The sequence below is a fragment of the Macaca nemestrina genome, chromosome 20 (genome assembly GCF_043159975.1).
Source record: "Macaca nemestrina isolate mMacNem1 chromosome 20, mMacNem.hap1, whole genome shotgun sequence".
Lineage (NCBI taxonomy): Eukaryota > Metazoa > Chordata > Mammalia > Primates > Cercopithecidae > Macaca > Macaca nemestrina.
Genome location: NC_092144.1, coordinates 56,475,015 through 56,496,093, shown reverse-complemented (window position 1 = coordinate 56,496,093; position 21,079 = coordinate 56,475,015).

Sequence of the window (21,079 nt, the reverse complement as noted above, 5' to 3'; positions counted from 1 at the left end):
CTGGCCAACATGGTGAAACCCTGTCTCTGCTAATAATATGACATTTAGCCGGAGGTGGTGGCACATGCCTGCAGTCCCAGCTACTCAGGAGGCTGAGGCAAGAGAATCGCTTGAGCCTGGGAGGTGGAGGTCGCAGTGAGCTGAGATCACGCCACTGCACTCCAGCCTGGGTGACAGGGTGAGACTCCCTCTCAACAAAACAAAACAAACCTTCCCCTCCCCATACACAATTCCAAGGTCCAAATAACTCTGAAAAGGGAGAGATTGTTGTGTAACTTATTTGGTGGCAAAACTTGACCCGAACTATCACAAGGCTATTTTGGCACTCTTCTGTATTTATTCCACTTTCCTGTAAATAGCCCTCATTTCATTGCATGAATGTTGATGTGTTTGATTCCAGGAACTATCCTGAACCCAGCTGGGGTGTTACATTGTATGTGCCATAGACATGTACTTTTTTTGTTTGTTTGTTTTGTTTTGATAGGGTCTCACTCTCTCACCCAGGCTGGAGTGCAGTGGCGCAGTGCGATCGTGGCTCATTGCAGCCTCAACCTCCTGGGCTCAAGTGATCCTCTTACCTCAGCCTCCTCAGTAGCTGGGACTACAGGTGCACGCCATGATGTCCAGCTAATTTTAAAATTTTTTTTTAGACACAGGGTCTTGCTCCGTTACCCAGGCTGGTCTCCAACTCCTGAGCTCAAGCGCTCTTCCCACTTCAGTGTCCCAAAGTGCTGGGATTACAGGTGTGAGCCACTGTGCCTGGCAGGTGTGTCACTGAAGAAATCCAAACGTGGCTGAGGGTGGTGGCTCACACCTGTAACCCCGGCACTTTTTTTTTTTTTTTTTTTTTTGAGACGGAGTCTCGCTGTGTCTCCCAGGCTGGAGTGCAGTGGCGTGATCTCGGCTCACTGCAAGCTCCGCCTCCCGGGTTCACGCCATTCTCCCACCTCAGCCTCCCAAGTAGCTGAGACTACAGGCGCCCGCCACCACGCCCAGCTACTTTTTTGTATTTTTAGTAGAGACGGGGTTTCACCATGTTAGCCAGGATAGTCTCGATCTCCTGACCTCGTGATCCACCCGCCTCGGCCTCCCAAAGTGCTGGGATTACAGGCTTGAGCCACCGCGCCCGGCCAACCCCGGCACTTTGGGACGCTGAAGTTGGAAGACTGCTTGAGACCAGGGGTTCAGGACCAGCCTGGGCAACATAGTGAGACCCCCATCTCTATAAAGGATGAAAAAATTAGCCGGCGTGGTGGCCTATGCAGCATAGTCCAGCTGCTCAGGAGGCTGAGGTGGGAGGATCATTGGAGTCCAGGAGTTTGAGGCTGCAGTGAGCCATGACTGCACCACTGCACTCCAGTTTGGGCAACAGAGCGAGAACCTGCCTCAAAATAATACTAATAATAGTAATCATAATAATAAAATAAAGGAATTCTGAGACCACCATTTGGGAGCCGCTGTGGCAGCCAAGCCCTAACTAAGCCTGACACGCCCTCTCGTGGCAGAAATTAGGATGACTCTGATAATATACTTACATATAAAGGTCACATTGGCTACATATTTTAGTAGCCTGATTTCTTTTTCTTTTTCTTTTTTTTTTTTTTTTTTTGTTTTTGTTTTGAGATGGAGTCTCGCTCTGTCGCCCAGGATGGAGTACGGTGGCGCGATCTTGGCTCACTGCAGCCTCCACCTCCCAGTTTCAAGTGATTCTCCTGCCTCAGTCTCCAAAGTAGCTGGGACTATAGACGGGTGCCACCACACCCAGCTAATATTTTTTTTTTTAATTTTTTTTTTGAGATGGAGTTTCACTCTTTGTTGCCCAGGCTGGAGTGCAATGACGCGATCTCAGCTCACCACAACCTCCGCCTCCCAGGTTCAAGTGATTCTCCTGCCTCAGCCTCCTGAATAGCTGAGATTGCAGCATGCGCCCGGCTAATTTTGTATTTTTAGTGGAGATGGGGTTTCTCCATGTTGGTCAGGCTGGTCTCCAACTCCCGACCTCAGGTGATCCACCGCCTCGGCCTCCCAAAGTGCTGGGATTACAGGCGTGAGCCACTGCACCCAGCCAAATTTTTGTAATTTTAGTAGAGACAGGGTTTCACCATGTTGGCCAGGCTGGCCTCAAACTCTTGACTTCAAGTGATCCACCCGAATGGGCCTCCCAAAGTGCTGGGATTACAGGCGTGAGCCACCGTGCCAGGTTCTGTTCCCACCTTCTAAAATCCCATACAGGGTTAGATTATATGTGAGAACTGGCCATGGGACCCGTCCCTGATGGGCACCACCTCTGGTAACAGAGAAAGTTCCTAGTAGGTGTAGCTGACTGATTAACCCTTAACCTCTGCATTCCAATTTATTGGAGCTTCCATACAGATATGTGACTTTGCACTAGAGGATCTGAGATATCTATATAGATATATAGATATATGGAGAGATGGAGTCTCACTCTGTCTCTGTTGCCCAGGCTGGAATGCAGTGGCGCCATCTTGGCTCACTGCAACATCCACCTCCTGGGTTCAAGCAATTCTCCTGCCTCAGCCTCCCAAGTAGCTGGGATTACAGGTGTGCCCCACCATGCCTGGCTAAATTTTGTGTTTTCAGTAGAGATGGGGCTTCACTGCATTGGCCAGGCTGGTCTTGAACTCCTGACCTCAGGTGATCCACCCTCCTCGGCCTCCCAAAGTGCTAGGACTACAGACGTGAGCCACCGCACCCGGCCGGATCTGAATTATATCAATTGAGGTACTGGAAAGCCCTAGAAAATTCTATGAGGTATCACATGTTCTATAAGGACCCCAACTAAAGCAATAGCATTACTCTCAGCGCTTCTGTAAAAGACACTGCAATATTGATGCTGTGTTTTCTTACAGAATTACCCCATTAACCAGGGCAATCTAGTGGAGTTAGGATGAGGATTGCATTGTAATTCGAGAGAGCTGGTAAGATGGTCCTTGGGCTCCCTAGATCAAAATATTATAGAGTTTTATTTTTCCAGAATAATCAACCAGTGCGGGTAGAGCAAGCAGCTCTGGGGTTGGGCATTAAACCATTAAGGATGTGACGACTTGATAGCACGGGGCAGTGACAGCTGAGCATCGTGTGTGGCAGAGCTGCTCCCTCCTGCCTGGCATCGTGGATCCTGAAAGCCCTCAACTTCCTCCTCCACAATTGTCAGGGGAGATGGGTTCCTGGCTGGTCCTTTGTTTCTGGCTTCCAGAACAGCCAATTGCAGATATAATTTTCTACCTCTAGGAATGGTGTCTGCTCTGATTCTATAAGAAAATTCCAGGAGCAGGGCTGGGCATGGTGGCTCACACCTGTAATCGCTTTGAGAGGATGAGGTGGGGAGGATCACTCGAGGTCAGGAGCTCCAGACCAGCCTGGATAACGTGGTGAAACCCCATCTCTACTAAAAATACAAAAATTGGCTGGGTATGGTGGTGCATGCTTGTAAACTCAGGTACTTGGGACGGCAAGGCACGAGGATCCTGGGAGGCAGGGGTTGCAGTGAGCTGAGATCATGCCACTGCACTCCAGCCTGGGCGAGAGTGACACTCTGTCTCGCTCAAAGAAAAAAAAAAAAAATTAAAAAAAAAAAAAAGAAAATTTCAGGATAAGGTGCTATGGAGAAACCTCAGAAAAACAGCCAAAGGTGACAGAATTCTTTTTTTTTTTTTTTTTGAGACAGAGTCTTGCTCTGTCGCCCAGGCTGGGGTGCAGTGGCCAGATCTCAGCTCACTGCAAGCTCCACCTCCCGGGTTCACACCATTCTCCTGCCTCAGCCTCCTGAGTAGCTGGGACTACAGGCGCCTGCCATCTCGCCCGGCTAGTTTTTTGTATTTTTTAGTAGAGACGGGGTTTCACCGTGTTAGCCAGGATGGTCTCGATCTCCTGACCTCGTGATCCGCCCGTCTTGGCCTCCCAAAGTGCTGGGATTACAGGCTTGAGCCACTGCGCTCGGCCCAAAGGTGACAGAATTCTTGAATAAAAAGGGGTCATAGGGATTTGTATCAAAATAAGTTGATGGTGTTTCCTGTTTGCTGAGCAGAGCAGCCACGTGAGGGTTTTGAGTTCCTTCTCTCCTCCTCCCATCCTCCTCCTGCAAACGCTCTGCTTCATGAAGTGGGGTTAACCAGGGTAGGGATGTGGTCTGACCAATGTGGAAATAAATATTATTTAAAAGCCACTGGAACCACAACAGCACTTTAAGTGATATGACTGGGATCTGAGTCACATACAATTACAACTTCCGTTTCTCACATTACAGGTTAACTCACTTTCTTTTTCTTTTCTTTTCTTTTTTTTTTTCATTGTTTGTTTTTGAGACAGAGTCTCGTTCTGTCGCTCAGGTTAGAGTGCAGTGGCGTGATCTCAGCTCACGGCAACCTCCACCTCCCGGGTTCAAGCAATTCAAGCTTCAGTAGCTACTCAGATATTGAGTAGCTGGGATCACACCTGGCTAATGTTTGTATTTTTAGTAGAGATGGGGTTTCCCCATGTTGGCCAGGCTGGTCTTGAACTCCTGGCCTCAAGTGATCCACCTGCCTCAGCCCCCAAAGTGTTGGGATTACAGGCATGAGCCACTGCGCCCAGCCTAATTCACCTTCTTATTTTTCTTGTTCTGTATAATGACTAGGGAGAATTAAATCACTTTGGGGCAAAAATCACTGTCTTCTGTTTTTTGGGGTTTTTTTCCTTTTTCTTAGACAGGGTCTGGCTTTGTCACCGAAGCTGGCAGGTAGTGGTGCGATCTCAGCTCGACTCTGCCTCCCGGGTTCAAGTCATTCTCTTACCTCAGCCTCCTGAGTAGCTGGGACTACAGGTGTGTGCCACTGTGCCCAGTTCATTTTTGTATGTTTTGGTAGAGGTGGAGTTTTGCCGCGTTGCCCAGGCTGATCTTGAACTCCTGAGCTCAAGCGATCCTCTTGCCTCGGCCTCCCACGGTGTTGGAGCTACAGATGCCACAGCGTCCACCCAGTGGTGCCTTCTTAATTAATGACCCTTGTTATCCATTAAGTTCCCCTTTGTTGTCCTGCTTTGCTTAGACCAAATAAGAGAAAAATCATGACTATTACACCCTTTGTAAAAGATGTTCAATGTGCCCTTCTCAAAAAGAAACATTGCCTAGAAGCAAATTGCTGTAACCGTGTGCCAGCCTTGTATGAAAAAATGTTGTAATCCTGATAAAAATGTCTCCTTCTTTGTCTATAGTCTTTGGCTATATATATATTTATATGTAAAAATATATATATATGAAATGTCATATGTGTCATATGTCATATATATGACATATATGTATATATATGACAAAGACAGAGGAGTCTAAATAAGTGTATGTACTTTTTTTTTTTGAAACGGAGTCTCACTCGGTTGCCCAGGCTGGAGTGCAGTGGCCGGATCTCAGCTCACTGCAAGCTCCGCCTCCCGGGTTTACGCCATTCTCCTGCCTCAGCCTCCCGAGTAGCTGGGACTACAGGCGCCCGCCACCTCGCCCGGCTAGTTTTTTGTATTTTTTAGTAGAGACGGGGTTTCACCGTGTTAGCCAAATAGTCTCGATCTCCTGACCTCGTGATCCGCCCGTCTCGGCCTCCCAAAGTGCTGGGATTACAGGCTTGAGCCACCACGCCCGGCCAAGTGTATGTACTTCTTTAGAGACAGGGTCTCACTCGGTTGCCCAGACAGGAGTGCCGTCTACTCCACTTCCATCCCCAGGGCTGGGCAGGTGAAGACGCTTTGGCCCCTACCTGGGAGACACCAAAGCTCACACCGTGGGCACCTCTGGAGCCGACTGGGGAGATTTTCCTGAATCCTCGGCTCCCGCTGGGTCTGGACACCCCGTAGTTCCCCCGTCACAGGATGGCCTCGCGCTTCTTCTGCCGGCCTGGGCCCTTGCACAGTTCACGTCTAGAAGGGGACCAGGCCATGGAGCAACCTTTGGTGCATGTCTCAGCTCTAGCCTCCCAGGGTCAGCTGTAAGACTGTGGATGCGTGAGTGTGGGAGGGCGAGGAAGCCCCCAGGAGAGTCCTGCAATTTCCTATTTGCCAAAGAAGCCTCCATTCTGGAAAAGACAGGGGCAGAGAGTGGAGGGAGCATCTGTCCTCTCCTGGCTCTCAAAGGACCTGGCATCAAATCCACCATGATACATACCCTGTCTGGGACCTCTCTCGCCCCAGGGCCCAGCGTGTCTCTGCAGGAAGGCAGGGCATCCCACGACATCACCAGCTCCTCCAGGAGCATAGGAGCCAAGGAGTCGCTGAGATCTGCTGGTCACCCACTCACTCCACTGCAGCCACCCGGAGCCATGGCTCCTGAGGCCACGTCCTGGGTAAGGAGGACAGGATCCCTTTCCCACCTGAGCCCATTTCCCATCTCAGCCACCACCGGGCTCACTCCCATTTCCCATCTCAGCCACCACCGGGCTCACTCCCCACCCCAAACTACACCTCATCCCCATTCCCATGCCCGGCCTCCTCCCTAGACATGGCTCCATCACAGCAATTTCCCATCCACAGTCCCCAGGTCAGCCCCTTCCACAGCCCTGTTTCGGTCCCTAACTACTGCCCAAAGTCTTGCCTAGCGCAGGTTCCCATCCCAGTCCCATCTTTTTCTAAATGTTGGTGCCAGTCACACCCATAGCACAGCACCAGTCCCAGCGCAGCCCCTTCCCTCCCTGACCCCAGCTGAGCCTCCAGCTCTGAACTCCTCCAAATCCAGGAAACAACCACATTACCTGAACCATTTCTTCCGAGAGTCCTGCCTGCACCCCTTGACCACAGAGAGACTGAGGGTGGAGAGGGCATCAGTCCCCTCTTGGCTCTCCAAGGACCTGGCATCAGATCCACCATGACACATACCCTGTCTGGGACCTCTGTCACCCCAGGGCCCAGCGTGTCTCTGCAGGAAGGCAGGGCAAGGTCAGCTTCTAGCCCTTTCCTGAGCCTCAGTCAGGGCAGAGACTCCCTCGGAGCCAGCCTTCTCCAGGCTGGGTTTCCAAGGATGGCCCGTGGCTTCCCGATCACCCCTTCTCTCCTTCCCTCTCCCACAGCTGTCTTGGCCTCTCTCTGCATCCTCAGGCTCCTCGGCTCACACGGAGTCACAGGGGAGTCCAGGAGGGACTGGGAAACTGGGGGATGAGTGTGGCTCCCAGGGGATCCCCGGCTGGGACCCACCTGCCAGCACCATCTGGACCTCACCAGCTCTGTCTCCTCCAGTGGCCCCCATGAGTGCTTGTCTATGCTCTGCCAGGGGCACGTGGGATGTGGGGACAAGCTCTACGACCCCTTGCAGCACTGCTGCTATGATAGTGCTGTCGTGCCCTTGGGCAGGACCCAGACGTGTGGAAACTGCACCTTCAGAGTCTGCTTCGTGCAGTGCTGCCCCCGGTCCCTCAGCTCCGAGGTGTCCCTCATGGTGAAGATGAAAGGCCAGAAGTGCTCCTGAGCCCCGACCTCGGGTGACAGGCTTTGTCGTAGGTGAGATCCAGTCCTCTCCACGGGATTGCAGGTGCAGGGGAATGGGGGACTGCATGCCTGCTCTGCCCTGAGTGGAGTCCCCGTTCTCCGTGTCTCCCTGTCTCTGTCCTCCCACCTCTAGGTGGTGTCATCTTCATTTATAATGGAGTTGTTTTAAATTTTAATAATAGGCAAAAAAATATATATATATATATATTCTCTCCCTATTGCGCTCTATCAAATTTTACTTGACAATGTTTGTGCAGTTAGCTTTAAGATCTCCAAAGTAATTTTCTAAAGCTTCCTCTTGATAAATAGCAAAATTCAGAAATGCCCATTGAGATGAAAATTTTTTGTAAATATTGTTTGGCTTTGGGAAGAATGATCGAAATGTTTAATACTTCCTGTCCCAGAGGTTTATTTACTTTTTTTTTTTTTTGCCTCTATTCAATCCACCTCTCCTCTTCCCTCCACTTGTTTCTCTTCCTCCATCTGTTTTGATTTCGCTCTCAGAACCTCACTCTTTGGCATCATTGTCATGAAGCAGTGGCAGCTGAGCACCGAGGGCAGGGTCTCCAGCCGGTGTGGCAGAGCTGCTCACTCCTGCCTGTCAGGAGTCCATCAACAGATAAAGCTAATAATGGAAAACTGATATATGAGAAAGGTGACATTACACATCAGAAGAAAAGGGATGAAACTAGTCAACAAGTAATTTTAGATTCAATAGGCCACATAAGGACGCAGAATTTATTTTTTTTCTGGCCACGCAAAGCCAACGAGAATGAAGAAGTGGCCAGGTGGCCGGGCGCAATGGCTCACGCCTGTAATCCCAGCACTTTAGGAGGCCGAGGCAGGCGGATCATGAGATCAGGAGATCGAGACCATCCTGGCTAACACGGTGAAACCCCGTTTCTACTAAAAAATACAAAAAATTAGCCGGGCGTGGTGGCGGGCACCTGTAGTCCCAGCTACTTGGGAGGCTGAGGCAGGAGAATGGTGTGAACCCGGGAGGCAGAGCTCGCAGTGAGGGGAGATCGTGCCACTGCATTCCAGCCTGGGTGACAGAGCAAGACTCTGTCTCCAAAAAAAAAAAAAAAAAAGAAGTGGCCAGGTGCAGCAGCTCACGCCCGTAATACCAGAACTTTGGGAGGCTGAGGCAGGCAGATCAGCTGAGCTCAGGAGTTTGAAACCAGCCTGGGCGACATAGTGAAACCCCATCTCTACAAAAACTACAAAAATTAGCAGGGCATGATGTTGTGAGCCTGTAATCCCAGCTCTCTGGGGGCTGAGGCCCAAGAATCGCTTCAGCCTGGAGTTGGAGGTTTCAGTGGGCCAAGATGCCACCATTGCACTCCAGCCTGGGTGCCACCGTGCCTGGCCCAGGTTTACATACTTTTAAAAATTAGGTCTAGTTTTATGTTCTTAAGTATCACTTCATGGTTTCTTTACCACAAACCTTACATATTTCTTCATACAATTAATTCCTGTGTAACATAGCCTTTTGCAATACTCTACTTTTTTTCCATTTCATTTTCCCTGGTTATTGCTCGTATAACACTATCTGTTGATTTACATATATATATATATATATATATATATATATATATATATATTTTTTTTTTTTTTTTTTTTTTTTTTTGAGACGGAGTCTCGCTCTGTTGCCTAGGCTGGACTGCAGTGGCCGGATCTCAGCTCACTGCAAGCCCCGCCTCCCGGGTTCACGCCATTCTCCTGCCTCAGCCTCCCGAGTAGCTGGGACTACAGGCGCCCGCCACCTCGCCCAGCTAATTTTTTTTTGTATTTTAGTAGAGACGGGGTTTCACCGTGTTAGCCAGGATGGTCTCGATCTCCTGACCTCGTGATCCGCCCGTCTCGGCCTCCCAAAGTGCTGGGATTACAGGCTTGAGCCACCGCGCCCGGCCAATTTACGTATATTTAATTTATATTCAGTCATAATATTAAATACTCCTACTCCATTTATCTTCTTTTAAGGCAAATCTTTTGGGTTTTCTGGATATACAAACATATTGTCTAAAAATAATAATATATTTTCTTCCAGTGTTCCTAGCTCCTTTCTTTTTTTTTTTTTTTTTGAGATGGAGTTTCACTCTTGTAACACAGGCTGGAGTGCAATGGCGCAATCTCAGCTCACTGCAACCTCCGCCTCCCAGGTTCAAGCGATTCTCCTGTCTCAGCCTCCTGAGTAGCTGAGATTACAGGGATCCACCACCATGCCCAGTTGCATTTTTAGTAGAGATGGGGTTTCGCCATGTTGGCCAGGCTGATCTTGAACTCCTGACCTCAGGTGATCTGCCCGCTTCAGTCTTTCAAAGTGCTGGGATTACAGGTGTGAGCCACTGTGCCCAGCTCTAACTCATTTCTATATGTTATTGTATTGCTATAGTTAGCAACACCAAAGTAATACCCAATAATAGAGATTGAAGAAGACATATCTCTCTTATGTGGATATTAAGGAGAAAAATATGATGGTTTCTGTTGGTTTATAATAAACATCTTCCAATTTATAAAGTTTTTAAAAATCCCATTTTACTTAGTCTACTTTCATATTAGAAATTTCTGCTGAAGGTATTTCATCAAATTCTTTATTCATAATTATATACGTATACAATCATATGACTTTCCTCCTTTAATTAGTTTGGTTAATTAAGTCAATAGCTATTTGCTGAGAAGGTGTGGTGTGCCTATTGCTGTTTGGCATCTGAGAACCCAGCACTGAACCAAGATGTTAATTCCATAATCTCAAATGCTATTGGTCATTTCAAAAATTAGAAAGAAAAAAGGCCAGGCATGGTGGCTGGTACCTGTAATCTCAGGACTTGGGGAGGCCAAGATGGGAGGATTGCTTGAGGCCAGGGGTTTGACACCAGCCTGGGAAACAGAGTGAGACTCCCATCTCTACAAAAAATGAAAAGGTTAGCTAGGTGTGGTGGCATGTGCCTAGGTACTCAGGAGGCCGAGGCAGGAGGATCACCCAAGCCCAAGAATTGGAGGCTGCAGCGAGCCATGATTGTACCATTGTACTCCAGCCTCAGGGATGGAGTGAGCTTCTGGCTCAAAAAAGAAACCACCAAAAATGAAAGAAATAGGGATAGTTTCAGTGGCGATAGTTCTATAATGAAGAAACATATTATGAAGGCATAGGTTGATGGCTGATGCTATTTTAGAGAGAATGGTATGTGAGACTGCCCTAAGAAGGTGACATCTCAGTAGAGCTCTGAAGGGAGTTGGGTTAGAACCCTGTGAATAATGCAGAGGGCAGTAAGGGGGTAGTGCTGTGCGAAGAGGAGTTAGGGCAAAGCTGGTACTGCCTTATGTCCAGAATGGTATTTTTTTAATTGAGGTAAAATTCATATAACGTAAAATTAAGTTTCTAAAAATGTACAATTCAGAGGCAGTGAGTGCTTTCACAATGTTGTGCAACTATTCCCACTATTTTCAGATAATCACATCACTCTACTATCACTACTCTCACTACTATTGATATTATTACTATTGGAATAATTGAGCAGAAAAAATATTTGAAATCTGACCATATCGTGACTCCCGGCTAAGTTTCCTTCTTGAGAACACGTTACTAAAAACTGCCAGGGACTAGAAACAGACAAGTGAGTGACCTTCTGCAATGTGGCCTTTTAAGAAGGTCTGTCCCTTTTTGTGTGCAAAAAGGGACACAAAGCAGCTGTCAACACTGAGGAATTCCCGATCTGCCCAACAACTTCAAACTTGAAAACTGTGTACTAATCACAGCCACAACAAAACATATTAATTTTTATAAATTTGATAACATTTTAGATTCACCAGTTCTCATCCAGTGCCCCAGAGCTGTGTCTCTCCTCTGACTTTTTTTTTTTTTTTTTCTCCCCCTGAGATGGAGTTTTGCTCTTGTCCCTAGGCTAGAGCACAATGGCATGATCTCGGCTCACTGCAACCTCCGCCTCCCAGGTTCAAGCGATTCCTGCCTCAGTCTCCCAAGTAGCTGGGATTACAGACACGTGCTACCATGCCTAGCTAATTTTTGTATTTTTAGTAGAGGCAGGGTTTCACCATGTTGGCCAGGCTGGTCTCCAACTCCTGACCTCAAGTGATCCACCCACTTTGGCCTCCCAAAATGCTAGGACTACAGGCATAAGCCACCGTGCCTGCTAACTTTTCATGTTTATAATGTTATTCCCCAAAATCAAAGTACTGCATATTGTCATTGGCTTTTCGTTGCATCCAGATCCATGTATAATTGTGCTTATGTCTCATAGTCACCCACAAAATGCATGATATCTAGTTGGGAAGTACAAGATTATTTGCACCCCTCTTTCTTTCAATGTCATTGATTGCTGGAATTTCTTCCTTCTATCCCTTTCTCTTTCCGTTCCCTTCTTCTCTGTGAGGCTGTTCCTCTCTCTCTGCCAGCTCAGCTCAATTTCCCTGTGTCTGCCATCCTTCCCCAGAGCTGACTGTGCCTCCTTCCCAGGCTAGACAGGATACACTAGGGGTGCCTGGGATCGGAGCAATGAGGGGGAGGCGAAGATTCCAGGTCTCATCAGGCCCTCACTCCTGCTCCCTTAGAAAATCTGACAGTTGCCAAGTGCAGGCACCTGGATGTAGGTGAGGGGTTTATTTGGTGATGGAAGATTTTAGCAATCACACGGCACCATCAGGGCCAACGCTGGACATCTCTAATTCTAAGAGATGGGTGTGAGGAGGCCTGATCCTTAATTTCTTCTGCAGGAGCCCATTTTACCCGCAAAGCATTGTCAAAACTGGACCTGTTCAGTATTCTTATTCTATACAGTGAGCTCAGACCATCAAGGTCAACAACAGTCACTATTTTTTATTATGGTTGTTATTCATTTAGTATTTTTATTACCGTTGTTAGTTGTGATTATAACATTGAACAAAGTGTCTGTATCGATGAAGAGTGTTTGATTTCCTGAAGGTGATGACAGAGGGTCCCCTACACACATCCTGCACCCTGGGCTCCAGAGGTGGTGCAGGTAAACTTATGAGCCTCAGGAGTTTTTATTTTTGTTTTTGTCTCTCTCTGGAAGCCGAGGCTGAGCTGTGCTGGGCATCCAGGAAGGTCGTCACCTACCCAGCCTCTATGGCCTATCTGACAGCACCTCACATGTCCCTGAAAACGATTCTGCCCATGAGCTACAGGCTGCAAGTTCATATTGATTTTCCTGCTTCAATGTGTGACACAAACATGTGACTTCTCAATTTACATGCAGATAAGAAAAAAATGGACCTACACAAGGTGGTTATAGGGGTGTCCACTGACAGATGCCTGTACCACATCAGCTCTGTCTTCTCCAGTGGCGCTCACAGGTGCTCACCTGTTGCTGTGTCAGCCACACACAAGATGTGGGGACAAGTTCTATGACCCCCTGTAGCACTGTTGCTATGACAATGCTGTCGTGCCCTTGAGCAGGACCCACAAGGGTGGAAACTGCACCTTCAGATTCTGCTTCAAGCAGTGCTGCTTCTGGTCTCTTAGCTCTCTGGAGTCCCTAATGGTGAAGGCGAAGGGCCAGAAGTGCCCCTTGGCCCTTGGATGGCATGGTTTGTCAGAGGTGCCATCCTGTCTTCTCTACGAGATTAGGAATGCAGGGGAATGGGGAGGGCTGGATGCCTGTTCTACCCAAGATGGTGCCCCTGCCTTGCTCTCCGTGTCTACCTCTCTCCTTCTGCTTCCCCTCTCTCTCCTATCCTCTGTCTTCTCTTCTCTCTCTCTTTTCTTTTTTATTTTTTTCTTATGTTTATTTATCTTGGGCTCTCACTCTTTGACTGTCTCTCTTTTCTATTTTTTAATTTCTTCTTATGTTTATTTAGCTTGGGCTCTCACTCTTTGACTGTCTCTCTTTTCTATTTTTTTCTGACGATCTTTCTGTCTTTCCCTCATCTCTGGATTATCTGTGTTTCTTTCTTTAGTGCCAACTGATGGAAGATCGAACGACCCGATGATGGCCACTACCTGCATCCTGGATGAGCCTGGGAAGAGGGGTCTGGCGTTGACTCAGATCCAGGACATGGAGTGACTCAGACTCAATCTGATTTTAGAGGATAATGGTTCACCTCTGCATAAACTGCAAGTCTTAAGTAGACATCTGGAATAGAGCTTGACAAATAATTAATGTAACTTTTTTTTTAATTCCTCCTGGACAACATTGTAAATATAAAGCCTGAAGATGAAGTGGCTTCAGCAGTATAAATACAGCTGATTATTTCTATATTATTACCTTTCAAATGTCATTTATCAGGCATAGCTCTGAAACGTTGATGATCTAAGAGGTATTAATTTCTGAATATTCGTAATTGTGTTACCTGGGTATGGGAGTGTTGGAAGTTTGAATTCTAACCCTAGATTTTGGAGTAGAATCCCTTCAGCACTTGACCAAAATATCAAAAATGTCTCCAAAAAAGTGATCGTCACCCGTTATCTCAAGATGTCCTAGAGTAGGGTTAAGATTCTCAGTGACACAATAATTCAGCATAACTACCTAGGTATTTGCTATGAAGTATAATTCTCACAAATGTATTTTTAGTTTTCTGCCCAATAGAGCGTATGGTTTTTAAATAACTGTATAAATGATGACTTTAAAACAATGTAAGCAACAAGTCCACGTCATAGCCAATTACAACAATCTTGCAGTTGGATTTCGTATCTGATACCTGCTTGGAGTTTTAGTTAAAAAATACTATATGGGTCGGGCGCAGTGGCTCACACCGGTAACCCCAGCACTTTGGGAGGCCGAGGTAGGTGGATCATCTGAGGTCAGGAGTTCGAGACCAGCTTGACCAACATGGTAAACCCCATCTCTATTAAAAATACAAAAGTTAGCTGGGCGTGGTAGTGGGCGCCTGTAATCCCAGCTACTTGGGAGGCTGGCACAGGAAAATAGCTTGAACCTGGGAGATGGAGGCTGCAGTGAGCCGAGATCATGCCATTGCACTCCAGCCTTGGTAACAAAGCAAGACTCCATCTCAAAAAAAAAAAAAAAAAAAAAAATGTAGCAAGGAAAGGGTACTATAAAATTTTAATCCCTTTGATCAATATAGCTCCTCTTTGTCTCTCTTGTTTAACAGCCAGCTTGGATCTGCCCTGAGTAGGGTGACTGGTCCTCTTCTTTTTTTTTTTTTCCAGATGGAGTCTCTATCTGTCGCCCAGGCTGGAGTGCAGTGGTGCGATCTCGACTCACTGCAACCTCCGCCTCCTGGGTTCACTCCATTCTCCTGCCGAGTAGCTGGCACTACAGGTGCCTGCCACAATGCCCGGCTAATTTTTTGTGTTTTTGGTAGAGACGGGGTTTCACCATGTTAGCCAGGATGGTCTCAATCTCCTGACCTTGTGATCTGCCCGCCTCGGCCTCCCAAAGTGCTGGGATTACAGGCGTGAACCACTGCGCCCTGCCTGGTCCTCTTGTTATGGTTCTGAAGAAGTATGACAGGATTTATGGAGATGGGCCACCCATTATCCCTATGCCAATATCGAGCAGGCACAATTCCCAGGCTCACCCTCTGTGCCCTCTTAGAGAAATTTCATCTCCTTGGGCCCTTATCACTATCGGGAGGTAAAGCAGAAAGCAGTTTTCCAAGTTGTATGTTGTATTTACAGCAGTTATAGGAGCTTGGAGTTTGGGGAGTGGAAAACAGTGAGGCTATGGGGCCCTTCTCTGGCATCCAGAGGCAGCATGTCATATCCATTGGCCCCATATATGCAATTTTCCACATTAACACCCAGGTTCTCCAGGAATCACTGCATAAAAATCCCGTCACAATCACAGGACTCCAGGTACTTGCAGCAAACCCACCAGAATGTGGGACAGGGAGCAAGTTGCCCTCCTTAAGGACGGAAGTGGCTTCAGCCATGAGCCTGAGGCCCGTCCCCTCCCCATGCAGGGACACTGGGGCATACGTCCTCCTGGTGGGCGTGGTGCACAGCGCCGGGTGGAGTGAGGCTGCTTTGAGTGTGAACCTAAGAGGAGTCCCCCGCCCTGGGGAGAGAAACGTCGCCAGTGCTGGGTTCACATGATAAACATTAATACCATTAAGAACCAACACCACATCTCCAGAGTGTGCCATTTGCCAGACACCGCGACAACGAGCTTTAATACATCATCAGCGTTGACTTTACAAAGCCCCGGGAGTCCCATGCCATTGTTTGTTCTATTTACAGATGAGAAAATTGAGGCATCGCTTCTCAGCTACGAGTTACTCATGCTGAGTTCCTCACCTCACAGTTCTCACAATACAGAGCGGGAAACAGGTCTGTCACAATCAATCCATGTTTGTGTAAAGTACTGGGAAAAATTACAGAGGTAGAAACCTGCAGTTGGTGGTAGGAGAGCGATGTGTCCTAGAAGGTCCCTTGGAGAAGGCAACATTGATGCTGAGACCTTCAGAACCATCTGTGGCCTGGCCCATGGAGAGAATTTCAGGCAAGAGAAACAGCAAAAGCAAAGGCCCTGAGGCAGAGAGCAGTGATCACGTCGTGGGACAGAGAGAGGCACTGAGACTGGGGTGAGGTGAGGAGAGGCAGGAGGTGTGGAGAGGCAGAGGGTTAAATCCCTCAGGACTGAGCTCCAGGTAGGGTGATAACACCGGGCACCTCTGAGCAGTCCTTGGCCCTGGCCCTATTCTCAGCACTGTGTATACATGTATCCATTTGAACTTTTCTAAAATGTCATGAGCCCAAGACTATTTGGATCCTTCCCGTACAAGTAGGGAAGTGGAAGCACATGGAAAGGAAGTGGCATGAATTCTGAAGAAGTACGAGGGAATTTATGGAGACGGGCCACCCATTATCCCCGTTAGTGTCTGGCAGAGCTGGGATGTGAATCTAAGATGATTTTGGGATGAGAATCTGAACAGGGCTATGACATACTTCTGTTTTTAGTGCTTGTCAGCATGACAATGATAGGTTTTATCCCTGACATGATGTCTGTGTGATGGAAACACTTAAAGCCATTTCATGTCCTCTGGCCCCTCCACAGACATTCTCAAAGTTTTGCCTTTTCCTCAAGATGAAGCCAAAGATTTCTAGCATCCAGTTCCTGCATACAAATGCCCGATGAGTATAGAACCACACGCCGTCTTTTTACTTGCCATTAAGTGTCACATTTTTCTTATTTAATGTCACATAAGAGCAATATTTCCTTCAGGTATCTAATCACAAGAACCACCACAAATTCTAGATCCATGAGATCAGTCTTTCCGTGGAGAATTCAGGTAGAGATCCCTGATCACACGTTTGTCAAATAGAAAGTTTCCCAGAAAATCACATACCATGTGTTACGAAAGAAAAGAAAGTACCTAGTCACTAAACACCCAGTTTAGAATAGTTTCCCAAAAAGTGTTTTCCTAACATCCAAAATTTTGAAAATTGTATGAGGAGAAAGTACATTTGATTTTCTTCCTTTCTCTGACTCTTACATCCTTCATTTTCCTTATGCCTGTGTTAATCCCCCAGGACTGCCATAACCAGGGGTGCCAGAGGTGTGGCTTGAACAGGAGACATTCATTTCCTCACAGTTCTGGAGGCCAGAAGTATGAGATCAAGGTGTTGGCCGGATGGTTTCTTCTTAGGGTCTATCTTTTGGCTTATCCATGGCCAGCTTCTCCCTGTGTCCTCACATGGCCTCGGCATGTGTGTGTGCTCTAATCTTCTCTCTTTTTTTTTTTTTTTTTTGAGACGGACTCTCGCTCTGTTGCCCAGGCTGGAGTGCAGTGGCGCTGTCTCCACTCACTGCAAGCTCCGCCTCCCGGGTTCACGCCATTCTCCTGCCTCAGCCTCCCGAGCACCTGGGACTACAGGCGTCCGCCACCACGCCCAGCTAATTTTTTTGTATTTTTAGTAGAGACGGGCTTTCACCGTGTTAGCCAGGATGGTCTCGATCTCCTGACCTCGTGATCCGCCCGCCTCGGCCTCCCAAAGTGCTGGGATTACAGGCGTGAGCCACGGCACCTGGCCTAATCTCCTCTTATAAGGACGCCAGTCAGCTTGGATTGTGTCCCACTCATATGACGTCATTTTACCGTAATCACCTTTTCAAAGGCCTTGTCTCCAAACACAGTTATATTCTGAGATACTGGGGTTAGGACTTCAACACATGAATTTAGGGGGAGACATAAGTCATCTCATATTAATGCCCCCCAAAATTTATTACTTCAGATAGTCATGCCCTAAATGAAAATTAAACAACCCAAAATTAAATAGAATTTTTAAATTTCATCATCTTTTTTTTTTTTTTTTGAGACGGAGTCTCGCTCTGTCGCCCAGGCTGGAGTGCAGTGGCGCGATCTCGGCTCACTGCAAGCTCCGCCTCCCGGGTTCACGCCATTCTCCTGCCTCAGCCTCCCGAGTAGCTGGGACTACAGGCGCCCACAACCGCGCCCGGCTAATTTTTTGTATTTTTAGTAGAGACGGGGTTTCACCGTGGTCTCGATCTCCTGACCTTGTGATCCGCCCGCCTCGGCCTCCCAAAGTGCTGGGATTACAGGCGTGAGCCACCGCGCCCGGCCAAATTTCATCATCTCTTTGTTATTATTATTAATTTTTTTTGAGACAGAGTCTCGCTCTGTCGCCCAGGCTGGAGTGCAGTGGCTGATCTCGGCTCACTGCAAGTTCCGCCTCCTCCCGGGTTCACACCATTCTCCTGCCTCAGCCTCCCAAGTAGCTGGGACTACAGGCGCCTGACACCACGCCCAGCTAATTTTTTTTATATTTTTAGTAGAGACGGAGTTTCGCAGTGTTAGCCAGAATGGTCTTGGGATCCGCTCGCCTCGGCCTCCCAAAGTGCTGGAATTACAGGCGTGAGCCACCGCGCCTGGACGATTTCTTTTCTTTTCTTTTTTTTTTTTTTTTTTTTACTATCAATGATATTTTTTATGAGAGATAGCACACCAAGTATTGCTATAAATATTAGGATTAATTCTATTGGTGTGCTTCATGATCATGTATATTTTATGAAGATTTATTAGACCAAAAATTATAAAATTTATCTTAAAGTAATTACTCCCGTGATAACTGTACATTTTAGCACTATTTTTATCTATTGGAATATTTTAATAGCTATAGTTAGTAAAATTCACCATAATCACTAATTAGAGCTGTAAGTTACACTTTTATATTAAATACACATTTACACTTTAGCTGATTGATAGAACATCAACCTAAATATCCAAAAGGAAATTTTTAATCAAGTGACTTCTAGGAGGGTGCCTGTTCTGACGGTGGCTATTCAGAAACAGAGCAAATCTGAAGAAGAGACCTGGTTTCCATGCTGGCCACACCTGTTGCCACACTGATGGGATGTGCTGATCACAGCAAGATCACAGTCAGGCTAAGTGTGGGGTCAGCAATGGTCTTGCTCAAGGCACTTTGTGCTGAGGACACGTGACAGCCTGTGTGTGTGTGTGTGTGTGTGTGTGTGTGTTAGCTTCTGTTTTTCTGTGGGTAAATACATGACCCAGAAATTTCTCAAAATAATTTTATTCTTAGTACATAAGATCCACTCCATCACAGCTCTTTCTGTTCTGCTTTCTTGTTTATTGGATACCTCTTCAGGCCCAGGACGGCTCATGGAGGAGACAGGGACCCTCCCCAGGTCGAAGGTCCAAGGTCTGGATGATGGGGTGCGGCCCAGGATGGGTGCCAGGGATCTGGAGGACATGAGTGGATGAAGGCCCCGGGCTTCAGCTTCCTCTTAGTGGAATGTGGGTGATGAGGTCCGACCATGCAGCACTGCTGTGAGGACCGGATGAGAGGATCCCTGGGAGGTGATTGGTGACTTGGTACTGTCACCTCAGTGACTGTTCTTCATCCTCATGGATGTTCAAAGAAAACTCCTTCACTCCCTTCATGAGACAGGACTGATACAACCTCTGAAAATTCATCACCTTAGCCGAACTTTATAGCACTTTCTTTCTTTTCCAATTTATTTGATGCTATTTAAATCAGACCTAGTGATTCTGGGAAGCCTGAGATTCCTGTCCCTTAGAGGAGACGCCAGGTGTCTTTTGTGCGCATGCGCGACATTTGGGCGGAAACCCAGAGCTTCGACTCTGGGCTTGTTGGACTGAGGTCCAAGGAGGGATTCACCACGTTGGTGTAAGGTGTGGTCTGTGTTTCAGATTCATGTACCAGATGAGGTGATGCTTTGATGTCAATACCTCGTGTTGTGAGAAGGTGGGGGATCTGGACCGGTGGTCTAGAGGGCCCGTATGGGGCAGGACCCAGACACCTGAGGATACCGGGTTTAAGAGGGGCGGGGCTGAACGAGGCCTCTCCGCGCACACAAGGTGCCTTGGGCACCTACATCATGCTGTGCGGCTTCCGTGGGGGCGTCCAGGGCGGGGTCTGAGCTGGGAGACCCGCCTCTGTCCTGTTCTCCTGCAGTCACTTAAAACTTTTTAGTTTTCCACTAAAATATCCAGATGAGATAATTTCATGGGTGGGGAGAATGGAGGTAGGGAGAGTCACATGTGGACAGGGTGAAGGTTTAGGACGCTCACTGTGGAGGATGAGGAAGCAGCCGCCCTGTAGGTGGTGTGGGTCTGTCGCTCTCTAGGCGTCAGCACAGCCCTTACGCCCTGCAGAATCCTAGTATGGGGAGGCAGAGCTCACCCAGCAGTGGGTGTGCGCCCACTGATAAGCCCTGAGCTAGGGTTAGGCCTGTGAGACAGGGCATTTGCCCTGTGATGCCAGATTGCTGCCATCCTTATGTGCTGGGTCCAGAGTTCCCGCAGGTGCAGACACCTGGCCACTGGGCCCGTCTGGGGCCACTGAGGCGATGCTGCCGCCTGTGGGGCGATGATGGAACCCTTTGAGTCAGAATCTGCCCCGGAAGCCATGGGGCAGTCTGGGAGCCTGGGGTGGCCTCGGGTGACTGAAGCCCATGGACGCAGGTCTGGGCGCTGTGCAGATCCCCTGGCCCTGGGAAACAGGACCCAGAAAGGTGGTGGCTTCTTTGATTTCAGGGAATCCAGGTTGATGGAGACCCTAGGGCTGAACCTTCCCTAAGGAAGTTGCTTCTGGGTCGGTTAAACAGCAGCGTGGCCCCCTCCCTGCGATCTATTCCACATCAGCACTGGGCACAAGGGTTTGTCCCTGGCACGGGGCCTGAAGAATGTGCTTCAGGTGCCTTGGCTGGCCTTTGCTTCCTCCTTCCAACCCCAGGGGCTCCTCCATGGCCCACACCCTCTGCATCCTGCCCCACCCACTCCTGCTCAGGCTCCAGCTTTGGCCCAAAGTCAGACTAAGTGTGGCATCTCTGGGCCCTGGACCTGCCCAGTGAGTTTTCCAGGATCCCAAGGGACGCATGCCTGGGATAGGTGTTTGGCAGGTCAGGTTTCTGTTAGCGACCAGAAGAGTCAGTTTCCACTAAACTTTAATTTTATGAATGCATTAACACAATAAACATTATAGAACTGGAAAAACTAGTGCCTGGGGACTAGGGCGAGAATGAGAAAACAAGCCCATTAAAACACCAGCTGGGTTTTCTCAGATGCTAAAGTCTGATCAAATAATAATAGCATTCTTACACATATTCCTCATACTAGGGTCCATTCAAGATTAAGAAACTTTCCAAGACTCTGGAGAAAGCTTTCCAGA